The sequence below is a fragment of the Salmo salar genome, chromosome 13 (genome assembly GCF_965601325.2).
Source record: "Salmo salar chromosome 13, fSalSal1, whole genome shotgun sequence".
NCBI lineage: Eukaryota > Metazoa > Chordata > Actinopteri > Salmoniformes > Salmonidae > Salmo > Salmo salar.
In genome coordinates, this window is record NC_138303.1 from 97,594,763 (window position 1) to 97,608,916 (window position 14,154).

The 14,154-nt window shown below is 41.8% G+C and overlaps 1 protein-coding gene across 1 annotated transcript in view; it reads left to right on the plus strand.

Annotated features, from left to right (window-relative positions):
- Nucleotides 1–2,416: 2,416 nt before the first annotated feature.
- Nucleotides 2,417–14,154, plus strand: part of LOC106568268 (hypermethylated in cancer 2 protein) — a 28,376-nt gene continuing 16,638 nt past the window's right edge. Inside the window, exon 1 of the mRNA XM_014138441.3 lies at nucleotides 2,417–2,750. The gene's annotated coding sequence lies outside the window, so the exon portion shown is untranslated. The remainder of the gene's footprint in view (nucleotides 2,751–14,154) is intronic.

A 14,154-nucleotide genomic window follows, 5' to 3' on the forward strand; every position in this document is an offset into this window, starting at 1 on the left:
TCTGTAAGTTGTTGTTCATATGTGTATGTTTTGTATTTGGTGTGAAAAAAATGTATCTCTCACTGAATCAAACTTTTGCCTTAAAATCTATGCAATAGCCTACTACCATGACGGAACATATGCTATACCGTAGGTACCATACTTCAGTGGTGGAAAAAGTACTCAATTGTCAGAAAATGACTGAAGTGAAAGAAAATGTATGGGAGTAGGAAGTATATATTTTCATTAGGAATGTAGTGGAGTAAATTTAAAAGTTGTCAAAAATATAAGTATTTCAGTAGATATCCCAAAAAACGTTAAAGTATTTTTAATTATGTTATTTACACGAGTGCCATACTTCAATGGACGATACCAGAGAGAAAGAGGTGAAGCGGGAGGCCCAACTCGGGCAAAAATCTACCTCCTCCAGAAGGTGGCGTTGTTTAGTTTCTTCGCTCGCCTAAGCGAGGAGTTTTTGTATGGAGTTCAATGATAGTGTCAAATTTTATCAACAAAAAATCGAATGGCTTATTTGCTACGTGAGGATTATTTAATTGAATAGAAGTTTTGTAATGTTTAGGTTGTTATGAGTGTACTGATATAAGTAGGACACGTAACATCCCGGACACTTTTTGAAAACACTTTATATCAGAGTTGTCTGGAGATGGCTATGCAAATTAATGACATGAGGCTAGTAGCATAGCATCTCTCTACATTGAATACAGGCGGTTGACATCAACAACCCTCATCGAATATTAAAAGCTTTATTACAATAATTAGATGTATCCACCAATCCAAAGAGATGAATTTGCGGGCGCTTGTCAACCGCCGTGCAGCTTTGTGGACAACAACTCCTATTGTTAGGGCGGAGAGACAAGTATCTTGTCAGTATATACATCATTTTTGACAATACTGACGTGGGTGTTATTATAGTGTATGCTATGTCCTCTAGGGGGCATACTGGTAAACATATAATCCCTTGCAGAGAAAACACACACACACACACACACACACACACACACACACACACACACACACACACACACACACACACACACACACACACACACACACACACACACACACACACAGTCCATGATAGTAATTAAAGATGAATTGTCACCATCTCCTCTTTTCACCTTGTCTTCTTGTGACCCACTGTTCATAGGGATAGCTGGAGAGCAGTGGAGGCTGCTGAGGGGCGGATTGGTTCATAATGATGGCTGGAATGGAGTCCAACAGCTGGAATGGAGTAAATGGAATTTTTATTTTATTTAACCTTTATTTAACTAGGCAAGCCAGTTAAGAACAATGACGGCCTACTCCGACCAAACCCTAACCCGGACGACGCTGGGCCAGTTGTGTGCCTCCCTATGGTCTCTGATTGGACACCCAATCACGGCCGGTTGTGATAGAGCCTGGAATCAAACCAGGGTCTGTAGTGACACCTCTAGCTCCGAGATGCAGTACCTGAAACCGCTGCACTGCTAAGGGAAATTATGTTTGATACCATTCCATTTACTACATTCCAGACAATATTTTGAGCCGTTCTTCCCTCAGCAACCTCCACTGCTGAGGAGAGAGTCATCCAGGTCTTACAGATCAGAACATGAGAGAGAGGATACAAGCAGAGGAAGCTACTATACTTGAAATGCACTATTGAGATGCACCCCTAGTCAAGCTCATCAGCCTGCCTCTAAAAGTCCATACCTGGATTGCTGACTGACTGTTGCATGGGAAGCAGGAGTCTGTCTGATAGCAAAATAATATAGTTATCATTTGCACTTAAGTAGTCCAAATGTTTTAGTTGTTGATTTTAGTTGTGGTTTGTTATTCCCCAGTAAAGGACATGACCCCCCCAGTAATTGGACAGGGAAATTATATTTGTGTGGTTTACTATAAATTGCTTTTACAATTTTCAATCAATTTCCAATGAATTACCACTCATATTGCTGTGTTAATAACACTGTCTAAAGGGAGTAAGAAATTAGTTACAATTAATATGTTTAATCTATTTATCTTACTGCTCCTTGTCACATGTTTACACATTGACAGTTTAACTCAAACACAGAATGTATTTATTATTTAATTACCAATGGTTTTTCAAACAACAACTTTTCCATGGTTTATTAACCTTGTCAAATGTGTGTATTTCTTGTGTTTCTTTTAATCATTTATTTTTGAGAGATTCATATTTGATAGAGGTGTACTAACTATTTCAGTCAGTTATTTTTATCTCACACTATAAGATGTAATACACATTATTCGCATACAATCAATGAGACAAGGGTGAAAGAATGCTGTGCCTTCATGTCAGCAAGGTGTAAGACTTGAAATAATGTATTCCTTTTTCTGACAGAGACATGTAACCTATAATCAGCCTGCACCACACCCTCTTATCACTACTAGTGAGTTTTTCACATCGAGTCGTTTTCAAGCACCTGGCTCAAGGATATTTGAGTTTGTAGAATACCATGGGACAGGGGCCCATACATACAGTGTGTCAGAGGCGTTTGTAATCTTTGTGGATTCTGGTCAATTGATCCGGTTTGTATCCTGGTTGTTCAGGGCACTTCTGCTCATCGGCGGATGGTCTGGCATTTCTGAGGCAGAGGCAAGCCTTTTTCTCCTCTCCCCCTTTCAGTTGGCTTTTATTTAAATTTGGGCCAGGGGGTAGGCTTCCCAGGGAAATAGCCTGCAGTGGCAAGATGGCGAACAGAGGGTTGTGAGGTGGGATGGTAAATGAAAAACGCGTTCATCGATGAATTAAGGTAAATCTATGTCATATTTCTCAGATCCTCGTATGTTTTGCGATGTAACTTGGTGTGTGTGTGTAGTCATGTTCAAGAATTTGCACTACGTTGTTTGAAGAAACACCAGAAACAACAAACATTTGGCTCGTATGCCCAGAGAGGTCTCCCCGTGTGTAGCCAGCTTGGCAACCACCTCTTTACCTGCGTTCCTTTTAACCCGTGCATTGCGGGCTTCGGTTTGTTTTTCATAGTTTTGGAATAAGATAAATAACTTTAAACAAACAAAACATTTACTTAAATCGGATGTATGCAAGGCTGGCGCAGCAATATAGGCTAATTGAATAAAAGGCATTGGTGGACCCCTTCACCCACCCCCTCTGCTAGGGTTGCCACTAGTTACCACAGCCACAAAGTCAAAATGGCTATATCGTGGGGATGTGCATTTTTCCCTTTCAAGAAGATTCGATACATATGTAGATACATGGGCTCTGATACGATACAGAAACGATACGTTTTAGTTTGAAACGATTCGGTTTGATTAGAGAACGAATCGATGCGATACAATTCATGCACAAAATTCAAATCTGCTGTTGATGCAGCTCATGAGCTGGGCCTCTGATCTGGAACTGTCTGAGCTGACTTCTGTTTGTGTGTGTGTAAATGGTGTATGTCTATGGTGTATACTATGTAGGCACCTGATCTGAGCCATAAAGGACACTAGGCATCTACGAACCCACTGTCAGGTTAGGTTAGGGGGGGCAATTTAGTTTGTTTCCCCCCCACACTTTGCTTCTGAAATCACTATCACCCACCAATTAACTTGTTTTTGCAGATTAAGGGGTTGAGCTAGTAATGTATAAATATTTATCATTTACAAATGAGCTATGACAGTAATGTATCTATATTTATCATTTACAAATGAGCTATGACATACCCAATGAATATATAGCACAACTTTGGATTTCACCCACATCTCAAAATATATATTTTTTTGACCTTTTGGAAGGTTTTTTGGAGTGAGCTATTTTTTCTCCTCCAGCTTTGGCCATGCAGTGCGACTCGCAAAAGTGATTCCGCAATTATGAAATTATACATTTTACCCAGTATATAATATTTTTTTACCATCACTACCACTACCAAAACTATTGCTGATGTTGAACTTGAACATCAAAATACACTACCAAAACTATTGCTGACGTTGAACTTGAACATCAAAATACACTACCAAAACTATTGCTGACGTTGAACTTGAACATCAAAATCAAATCTATTGTAAACCCCGTTCAGCAGATATAGGCAGATGAATTGTCCCCAGTAGCTTACTTTTATTCCAGTAAAACAACAGGGCGAAGATAACAATAACCTAGCAACTTACATAGGTTGCCACTCAACTAATACAGTTTAATATCGCGCAAGATATTTTAGCATTTGAATGCTGAAGGTGCTGCACAGATGTGTAAGATCAGGAACAGGCCGACTACTTCGCATTGGTCAGTGCGCGAAGCTGGGCTACTGATGTTCCCTAGAGTTGTTCTGCATGCAAAAATACTTGTAGATCAATGACTGTTAACATAGTTACATGCTTAATTCGACACTGAAGGAGAGGACGCATCAGTTGTCACAAAATATGAGGTATTTTCGGAAGGTAGAAAGTAATGAGCGACAACAAACAATGTGAATCAGCGATTCATAATGTGTGAATGGATTTTCTGACCGATGCATGCTACGTTTGGGTCCGCAGACTGATCTAAAGCGTTCCCGGAAGTCTCGCGATGTTCGGCCTCTGGGTTTAGAAACTCTGTGGTGTTATCTATTTTGTTGTAGACGGGTATCGCCCATTTGAATGTTTTTTTTCTCTCTATCGAGATTGTATTCTCTCAACTGTGTATCAACAGCTATGTTTCCGTTAAAGGTACTACGTCAAAGAAACGAACGTGTGTGGGCGTGGTGTAGTGTTTGTCTGGAGCATGGAATCGGGTAGCCAGTATGGGCCCCCAAATATTTTTTGTGTGAATTAAAAAAAAAATAATAAGCATTCCACTATTACTGCATATATTTATTTATTATGGACATTTTCTGAAATTACAAATCAAGAATATTACATAATACTCCTTTAACTTGTCCAGTGATTTCTTTTTATCAACATTTACAAAGTTCACATAGAAATAGATGTGACAATTGTCTGCTATGGTGCATTTCCATTGAACTTAATTGTTGATTAAAAACAGCAGGATGTAATGACATCACACCTTAAAATAAATCATAATTGTGGTTGATGTGTTCCCATTATCCATTTAGGCAAGTTGCACAATGCGCATTCACAAATTGGAGGTAGCCAGTTTGCCCTCCCAAATATCTGTTTCATGTCTCAGGTAGCATGCGAAAGCCAGCATGGATAGAATGCAATAATTTACTAATATTTGCCATATTTCAATAATGTTCATGTACCAACATATTGCCATGGTCTGTGCCATGGTGAAACTTACACTCCTATAGATCTGAAATAATTATATGGCGAAACATGCATCCAGCCGAGCAGAAAAGCAAGGCGAAGCAAATCAGGTATTCTTGAGAGTCAGGACAATCATTGTCCTGCAAAGAAGCATCATTTTTTTATAGTTGAAAAAATGGATTTTGCCAGCATTTAGAATTAAATGTGGAATGGACCTTTTATAGTTAGGCCTAGGTGATGACATCACATGCCCCGCGTACCTTCAAATCAGCTAGTACTGTCTTACCGTATCATAACCCAGAATAGGTCTAATGTTATTTTAATCCAATGTTTATGTTTTGTTGCCATTTCTGTCTTGTAAACAAACAATGTAGCTCAGGGATTCCTGAAAGTTGGGACAATCCTTGTCCAGCAGGGCAACTAAATTTTTACAGTTGAAAAGGTGAATTTTGTTTAATTTTTTGATCTTAAATATAATTTAGGGGAATTTTATTACGGAAAACATTTGTTTTAGTAATTTTCCAAATTTTCCAGTTTTATTCCATGTCGGCTCTGCCAGGAAATGCCCCTGTCCGGAAAAAATTATCACAATTTCAAACGCCACAAAAAAGTGTTTCAAATTCTAATAACTGGCATAAATTAATATTAACTGAAAGTGTCACATGTAGTTACTTGCAATAGCCATCTCTGATTTTAGGAATATTTCTCTCAAAAATGTGATTTCAAAAAAATTTCCCTGGAGTTTGGTCAACTCCATCAGATTTGTCTAAAATCCTAAATGAATTAGAAATTAGCAGGGTCAGCTATACCATGAGAACCCCTTACTTATCTCCTGATTAATTGTAGTACAACAAGACCACTTATGGTCTAAAAAGTTCTCTACTTTTGATAGATTTAAACAAACAATATTGAAATCCCCATGGTCACAACCATAACCTGTCAACTCCATCCCCCTTATATAATATTAATGTCACGGCTGACTGAAGGATCGGACCAAAATGCAGCGTGTTTGTAGTTCCACATATTTTATTTATTGTGAAACTAAAATGCAAAGACACTAAATACTTGAAACACAAAAAACAACAAACTGACGCAGAGAGGAAAACACACTACTCAAAAGATAATCACCCACAAACACAGGTGGGACAAACATCAACATAAATATGACCTCCAATTGGAGATCAAGCCAAACAACACCAACTTAGAAATACAAAAACAGACAAACACCCCCTATCACGCCCTGACCTACTCTACCATAGAAAATAACAACTTACTATGGTCCGGACGTGACCCAAAGGTGCGAACTCCGACCGCACCTAAAAAAATTAAAATAAAAAAACCCCACCACACAACAAACCCCCCCCAACAACAAATCACAAAGGGAGGGTAGGGTGGGCGACAAATGTCTATGGGGGCTCATATGCAGTATCCAGAACCTTCTTATCTAGCGCCTCCCCCCCATGGAGGCGGCTGGGGTTCGGGGCGTAACCCCCACTCCACCCACTGATCCCTCTGCTTCTTTACCAACTGACCGTGGATCGTCGTCGAAAGAACCGGACTGTAGATCATTGCTAGAGGCTCTGGGCTGCAGACCGCCGGCTGAAGGCTCCGGGCTGCGGACCGCCGGTTGAAGGCTCCGGGCTGCGGACCGCCGGTTGAAGGCTCCGGGCTGCGGACCGCCGGTTGAAGGCTCCGGGCTGCGGACCGCCGGTTGAAGGCTCCAGGGTGAGGAGCGTCGCTGGAGGCTCCGGACTGGGGATGCGCACTGGAGGCCTGATGCATGGGGCTGGCATAGGAGGCGCCAGACTAGTAACACGCACCTCAGGGTGAGTGCAGGGAGCAGTAACAGGACATCCCGGACTGGGCAGGCGCACTGGAGGCCTGATGTGTGGGGCTGGCATAGGAGGTGCCAGACTAGTAACACGCACCTCAGGGCGAGTGCGGGGAGCAGGAACAGGGTAAACTGGACCGTGCAGGCGCACTGGAGATCTTGAGCGTAGAGCTGGCATAACCCGTTCTTGCTGGATGCTCAACCTAGCTCGACTAATGCAGGGCGCGGGCACAGATCGCACCGGCCTGTGAGTGCGCCCTGACGACACAGTGCTCAACACCGCATAACACGGTGCTTTCCCCGTCACTCGCTCCCCACAGTAAGCACAGGGAGTTGGCTCAGGTCTCCATCCTGACTCTGCCAAACTTCCCGTGTGCCCCCCCCAATTTTTTTGGGGGGGATGCCTCTCGTGCTTCCTTCGTTGGGCTAGCTCCTCGTAATGTTGCCGTTCCTCCCTCGCCGTCGCTACCTGCTTCCATGGCAGGGTCTTGTCCCCTGCCATTACCTCCTCCCATGTCCAGGACGTCCTCCATTCTCTCCTTTCCCTGGCCCAGGATCCCTACTCCTCCTGGGCATGCTGCTTGGTCCTTTTTTGGTGGGTGATTCTGTCACGGCTGTCTGAAGGATCGGACCAAAATGCAGCGTGTTTGTAGTTCCACATATTTTATTTATTGTGAAACTAAAATGCAAAGACACTAAATACTTGAAACACAAAAAACAACAAACCGTGACGCAGAGAGGAAAACACACTACTCAAAAGATAATCACCCACAAACACAGGTGGGACAAACATCAACATAAATATGACCTCCAATTAGAGGTAACGAGGATCAGCTGCCTCCAATTGGAGATCAACCCAAACAACATCAACATAGAAATACAAAACTGGAAACTGAACATAGAAATACAAAAACAGACAAACACCCCCTATCACGCCCTGACCTACTCTACCATAGAAAATAACAACTTACTATGGTCAGGACGTGACAATTAAGCTAGAATATTAATGTTGGTTCAAATGTTTATTTTAGTTAGTCAAAGCAACTGAGGAAAAACAAAATTGCTACTTTGTATACCATTTGAATAAAAAATAAAAATGAATCATTTTATCAACTCTGTAAACTCTGTCAGATTTTTGTCAAATATTGTCATGGGCGTCGTAAGGATTGGACCAAGGCGCAGCGGGTATAGTGCTCATACTTACATTTATTCGATGAAAACACGTAACAAAATAAACAAACGACGAAAACAGTTCCATAAGGCACACAGGCGATACAGAAAATAACCACCCACAAAACACAAGTGAAAACAAACCCAACTAAATATGGCCTCCAATTAGAGACAACGACAACCAGCTGCCTCTAATTGGAGGTCCTTGCCAAAAACCCAACATAGAAATAGAAAACTAGATATACACATAGAAATAGAACATAAACCAAAAACACCGAAACACACAAAACAAACACCCCCTGCCACGCCCTGACCAAACTACAATGACAAATAACCCCTTTTACTGGTCAGGACGTGACAAACGTCCACTCTGTCGGAGTGCTGAAACATTTGATTGAATGATTATAATTTGTTGGGGATTGTCAAATTAATAATTTTCCATATTTTACAAATGTTTGTATATAACTTATATTTTTAAAGACAAGAATATGTCTGTTTTGAGTTTCTGTTGTCAACTCTGTCAGTGGTTGGTCAACTCCCTCATTGGTTGCTAATATATTCTGAAAAAATATGTTCATTGTCCTGCAACATATGCTTAAACTATTGCAGTACTTGCTGTACTAGACATAAGAGATAATGCTTGCTTTATAAATCTTGTTTTATGTTCTGTATCTAGAAAAACCAACCAAAATGCTAACAAAATTAGCCCTGGAGCATTATACTGTGGTATAAAAAACTAAAAGACATTTGGAGATTTGTATTGCATATTTTAATATTATAATGTTAGAATGAAACAATCAAGGCTTTTAAACACTTGTTGGACAATAAATATAAAAATAATTATGGTGTCTGACGGAGTTGACAAATCTAGTTAGGTGGATATTATGAAAAAAGGTTTTAATTAGGAGGTTGTTCTTTTACATGGTATAATATCTGATACTTGGTCTTTAACAATGTATATTTCAAATGTTGTTAATATTAATAAAAATATTTGTCAAAAAAAGTTGATTCTCCCATCTTTCAAAAACCCTGAGCTATATCAGTATGTTTATAACTGGTGTCAAATCAATCTTATGTACTGCCAGTCCCTGCTTTTATAGCTTGATCTATGAGTTTTAGTGGTTACATTTCCTCAGCCACATCGCTCAGCTTTATACCAGGTGGTAGGACTACTGTTTGGCTGAAACACAAACTCAGGATTGTGGCTGTAAAAACATACTGGCCTTTTTTGGTTGAACTAAATGAACACAAACCTGAATGAAACAAAGTTCCCATAATATTTGGCAAATAGACTTTTAAAAACGTTTTGTCTTCCATCCCAAGATAGTAAGAGCCAGCCAACTACACTCCTCAACAGTAGCGGTGCAAGGGTAAAATTACCGGGGAAGCCAAGCCAGGGGAAAAAAGCAATTTTACAACCTATGTGTCGTGATAATTGCTCTATAACCTGTTAGTTCATATGCCTTGCGACCATGATGTATAGGTCTAAGGCCGAGACAATAAGAAGACAGTGGCAGAATAAATTCAACTACACCTTTGTTTCATCACATAACCGAAGAGCAACATCTGTCCGATGAAATCCACAGAACATATTACATGTAACAACCTGTTACATAACCTACAGCATGGTCAAGACAGTTAATGTTTCCAACCTTTTTGGACTACTAAAGAACTATTGATTTAGAACCATGGACAGTTACCGCAAGTCGCAAAGAAAACAGGCGCTGCCTCCACTAGTTCAGCACCATTTCAACATGCTTATTCTCATACAGTGAGTAAAAGATACAAAAAACAAATTAGTCCAATCAACTCAAGCTAAATATAATGTGGCTATCCATGGTACTGTTTGTGTGTGTGAGTAGAAAATACATGTTGACCCATCCTACTTTTAGAGAAACGCCAATGCCATCCCCCTCTTTCATGTTGCTGAAACGGTGTATGACTCTGTCATACACGCTTTTAGTTTTTGTTGTCCTAGGCTACCTGGCTAAAATGCTTGCTCGCTAGCCTAACTTCCTTTGATGGGCATCGATTTGCTAGGCCAGCTGGATAACATTAGCCTAATGTTACTACATCTAGCTACATCCTCTCAAGCCAGGGGCACATTGTATGAATTTATGGTTGGATCAGAATTACCGTTATAATCATTGGCCAGTACGGAGAATGAAGTAAAACCTCAAGTCCAAATCCCCGTCTCTATCCATGGCTAATTTAGGAAATGGCCTATTTTAGCTAGCTAGTTAGCCACGAGAGGACAACGACACAATGGGATGCAACAATTCAAGTTTTCTGTCAATGACGTTTGGCTTCTGATGTGATTGGTCTGAAGCCAAACTCAACATGGCTTCCCTTGAGACTTTTTTTGGTGTACCAGGACCATTCACAGCTGAGCTCACTCAGTTTAGCTCAATGCTGATTGGCTATTATTTTATGTTTTTTATATCAAGGGAGGCCAAATGCTCGCTGGCTTCCCTTGCATTCAATGCTACGGGTGGCAACAATGTCATACTATTTTTGACCAGACAGCATAGATGGGCAACACATAGAGACAGAGGGGCTCCATTGTTCGCTTGGATGCTTTCTCCGGTGAGATACATTCAGCCTCTTGCGAATTGAAGGAAATGTATAAAACACAGAGAGACGAAAGATACATTGTTTTCATTTTTTTTTCTCATTTTGGGGGGCATCCATGAAAACATGCCACTGCTCCTCGAATCTTGGCATCATCTTAAGATTCTATCAACCAGTTCTGTTAGGAGTTAACATGTGTTCAGTAATAATTCTGTTAGCTAGTTACAGGGCCGGATTAACAAATCATAGGACCCAGGGCTTTTGTTTTTGCTGTGCATCAGCAGATTTTCTCTTGTTATATCAGCCACTGACAGTAAAATCAAGTTTTAGTTGTCACATGCTTCGTTAACAACAGGTGTAAACTAACAGTGAAATGCTTACTTGCCGGCCCTTCCCAACAATGCAGAGAGACAAATAGAAAAATAATAGAAGGATAATAACACAAGGAATAAATACACAATGAGTAACAAACTTAGCTATACACGGGGTACCAGTACTGAGTCAATGTGCAGGGGTACGAGGTAATTAAGGTAGATATGTACATATAGGTAGGAGTAAAGTGACTCGGCAACAGGGTATATAATAAGCAGTAGCAGCAGCGTATGTGAGTGTACAGTGCATTTGGAAAGTATTCAGACCCCTTGACCTTTTCCACATTTTGTTACGTTACAGCCTTATTCTAAAATGGATTGAATCGTTTTTTCCCCTCATCAATCTACACACAATACCCCATAATGACAAAGCAAAAACAGGTTTTTAGAAATGTTTGCGGATTTAAAAAAACTGATATCACATTTCCATAAGTAATCAGACCCTTTAACCAGTACTTTGCTGAAGCACCTTTGGCAGTGATTTCAGCCTTGAGTCTTCTTGGATATGACGCTACAAGCTTGGCACACCTGTATTTGTGGAGTTCCTCCCATTCTTCTCTGCTGATCCTCTCAAGCTCTGTCAGGTTGGATGGGGAGCGTCGCTACACAGTTATTTTCAGGTCTCTCCAGAGGTATTTGATCGGGTTCAAGTCCAGGCTCTGGCTGGGCCACTTAAGGACATTCTGAGACTTTTCCCGAAGCCACTCCTGCATTGTCTTGGCTGTGTGCTTAGGTTCGTTATCCTGTTGGAAGGTGAACCTTCGCCCCAGTCTGAGGTCCTGAGCACTCTGGAGCAGGTTTTTATCAAGGATCTCTCTGTACTTTGCTCTGTTAATCTTTCCCTCGATCCAGACTAGTCTCCCAGTCCCTGCCTCTGAAAAACATCCCCACAACATGATGCTGACACCACAATGCTTCACCCTAGGGCTGGTGCCAGGATTCCTCCAGACGTGATGCTTGGCATTCAGGACAAAGAATTCGGTCTTCTTTTCATCAGACCAGAGAATCTTGTTTCTCATGGTCTGAGAGTCTTTAGGTCCCTTTTTGGCAAACTCCAAGTGTGCTGTCATGTGCCTTTTACGGAGGAGTGGCTTCCGTCTGGCCACTCTACCATGAAGGCCTGATTTGGTGGAGTGCTGCAGAGATGGTTGTCCTTCATGAAGAATCTCTACAGAGGAACTCTGGAGCTCTGTCAGTGACCATCGGGTTCTTGGTCACCTCCCTGACCAAGGCCCTTCTCCCATGATTGCTCAGTTTGACTGGGTGGACAGCTCTAGGAAGAGTGGTGGTGGTTCCAAACTTCTTCCATTTAAGAATGATGTAGGCCACTGTGTTCTTGGGAACCTTTAATGCTGCAGATATGTTTTGGTACTCTTCCCCAGATCTGTGCCTTGACATAATCCTGTCTCGGAACTCTACGGACAATTCCTTCAACCTCATTGCTTAGTTTTTGCTCTGACCTGCACTGTCAACTGTGGGACCTTATATAGACAGGTTTGTGCCTTTCCTAAATCATGTCCAATCAATTGAATTTACCACAGGTGGACTCCAATCTAGTTGTAGAAAGGGTGATCAATGGAAACAGGATGCACCTGAGCTCAATTCCAAGTCTCATAGCAGTGTCTGAATACTTATGTAAATAAGGTATTTCTGTTTATACAAAAATGTATAAAAACCTGTTTTGGCTTCGTCATTATGGGGTATTGTGTGTAGATTGATGAGATGTTATATTTTCTTTACCCGTTTGAGAATAAGGCTGTAACGTAATGTGGAAAAAGTCAAGGGGGTCTGAATACTTTCCGAATGCACTGTATGTGATGTGAGCGTATGTTAGTCAAAAGAGTCAGTGCAAAAGGGGGTCAGTACAGATATTCTGGGTAGCTATTTGGTTAACTATTTAGCAGTCTTATGGCTTGGGGGTAGTAGCTGTTCAGGGTCCTGTTGGTTCCAGACTTGGTGCATTGGTACCGCTTGCCGTGCGGTAGCAGAGAGAGTAGTCTATGACTTGGATGGCTGGAGGTTGGGAATTTTTAGGGCCTTCCTCTGACACAGCCTGGTATAGAGGTGATGTACTGGGCTGTGCGTACTACCCTCTGTAGTGCCTTGCAGTCAGATACCAAGCAGTTGCCATACCAAGCGGTGATGCAGCTAGTCAAAATGCTCTCAATGGTGCAGCTGTAGAACGTTTTGAGGATCTGAGGGCCAATGCCAAATCTTTCCAGGCTCCTGAGGGGGAAGAGGCGCTGTCGGGCGCTCTTCACAACTGTGTGGGTGTTTGTAGACCATGTTCTTTCCTTAGTGATGTGGACACAGAGGGACTTGAAGTTCTAGACCCGCTCCACTACAGCCTCGTCGGTGTGGATGGGGCCGTGCTTGGCCCTCCATTTCCTTTAGTCCACGATCAGCTCCTTTCTCTAACTGATATTGAGAGAAAGGTTGTTGTCCTGGTACCACACTGCCAGGTCACCTGACCTCATCCCTATAGGCTGTCTCATCATCGTTAGCAAACTTAATGATGGTGTTGTAGTCATGCGCGGACACACAGTCGTGGGTGACCAGGGTGTGCAAGAGGGGACTAGGCACGAACCCCTAAGGGGCCCCCGTGTTGAGGGTCAGCGTGGGGGATGTTTTGTTGCCTGTACTCTCACCACCTGGGGGTGGTCCATCAGGAAGTCCAGGATCCAGTTGCAGTTCTCACATAGGTGTTCTTGTTATCCAGGGAAGCTTAGCAGAGGTAGAAATGCTTGGGTGATTAATGTTAGTTCAGGGTAAGTTACACATAGTGGACTTCCTGCTAGGGCACACCGCCTCAGTGCTAGTAGTATACATCTGGTTCATAGGCACATGATTACTGCATACAATAGCTGTGGGATCAGCAGAGGTATTCAGGGCAGTTAGAGGTACATAAATTAGGTACATTACATTGTGTCTTCCAACGCCCCTGGGATAATGTACATTTTCTGAAGCGTTATGACAACTCAGCGACACAATGGTAGGGATTTAACTGAGCTGGGCGTTGGGTCATAG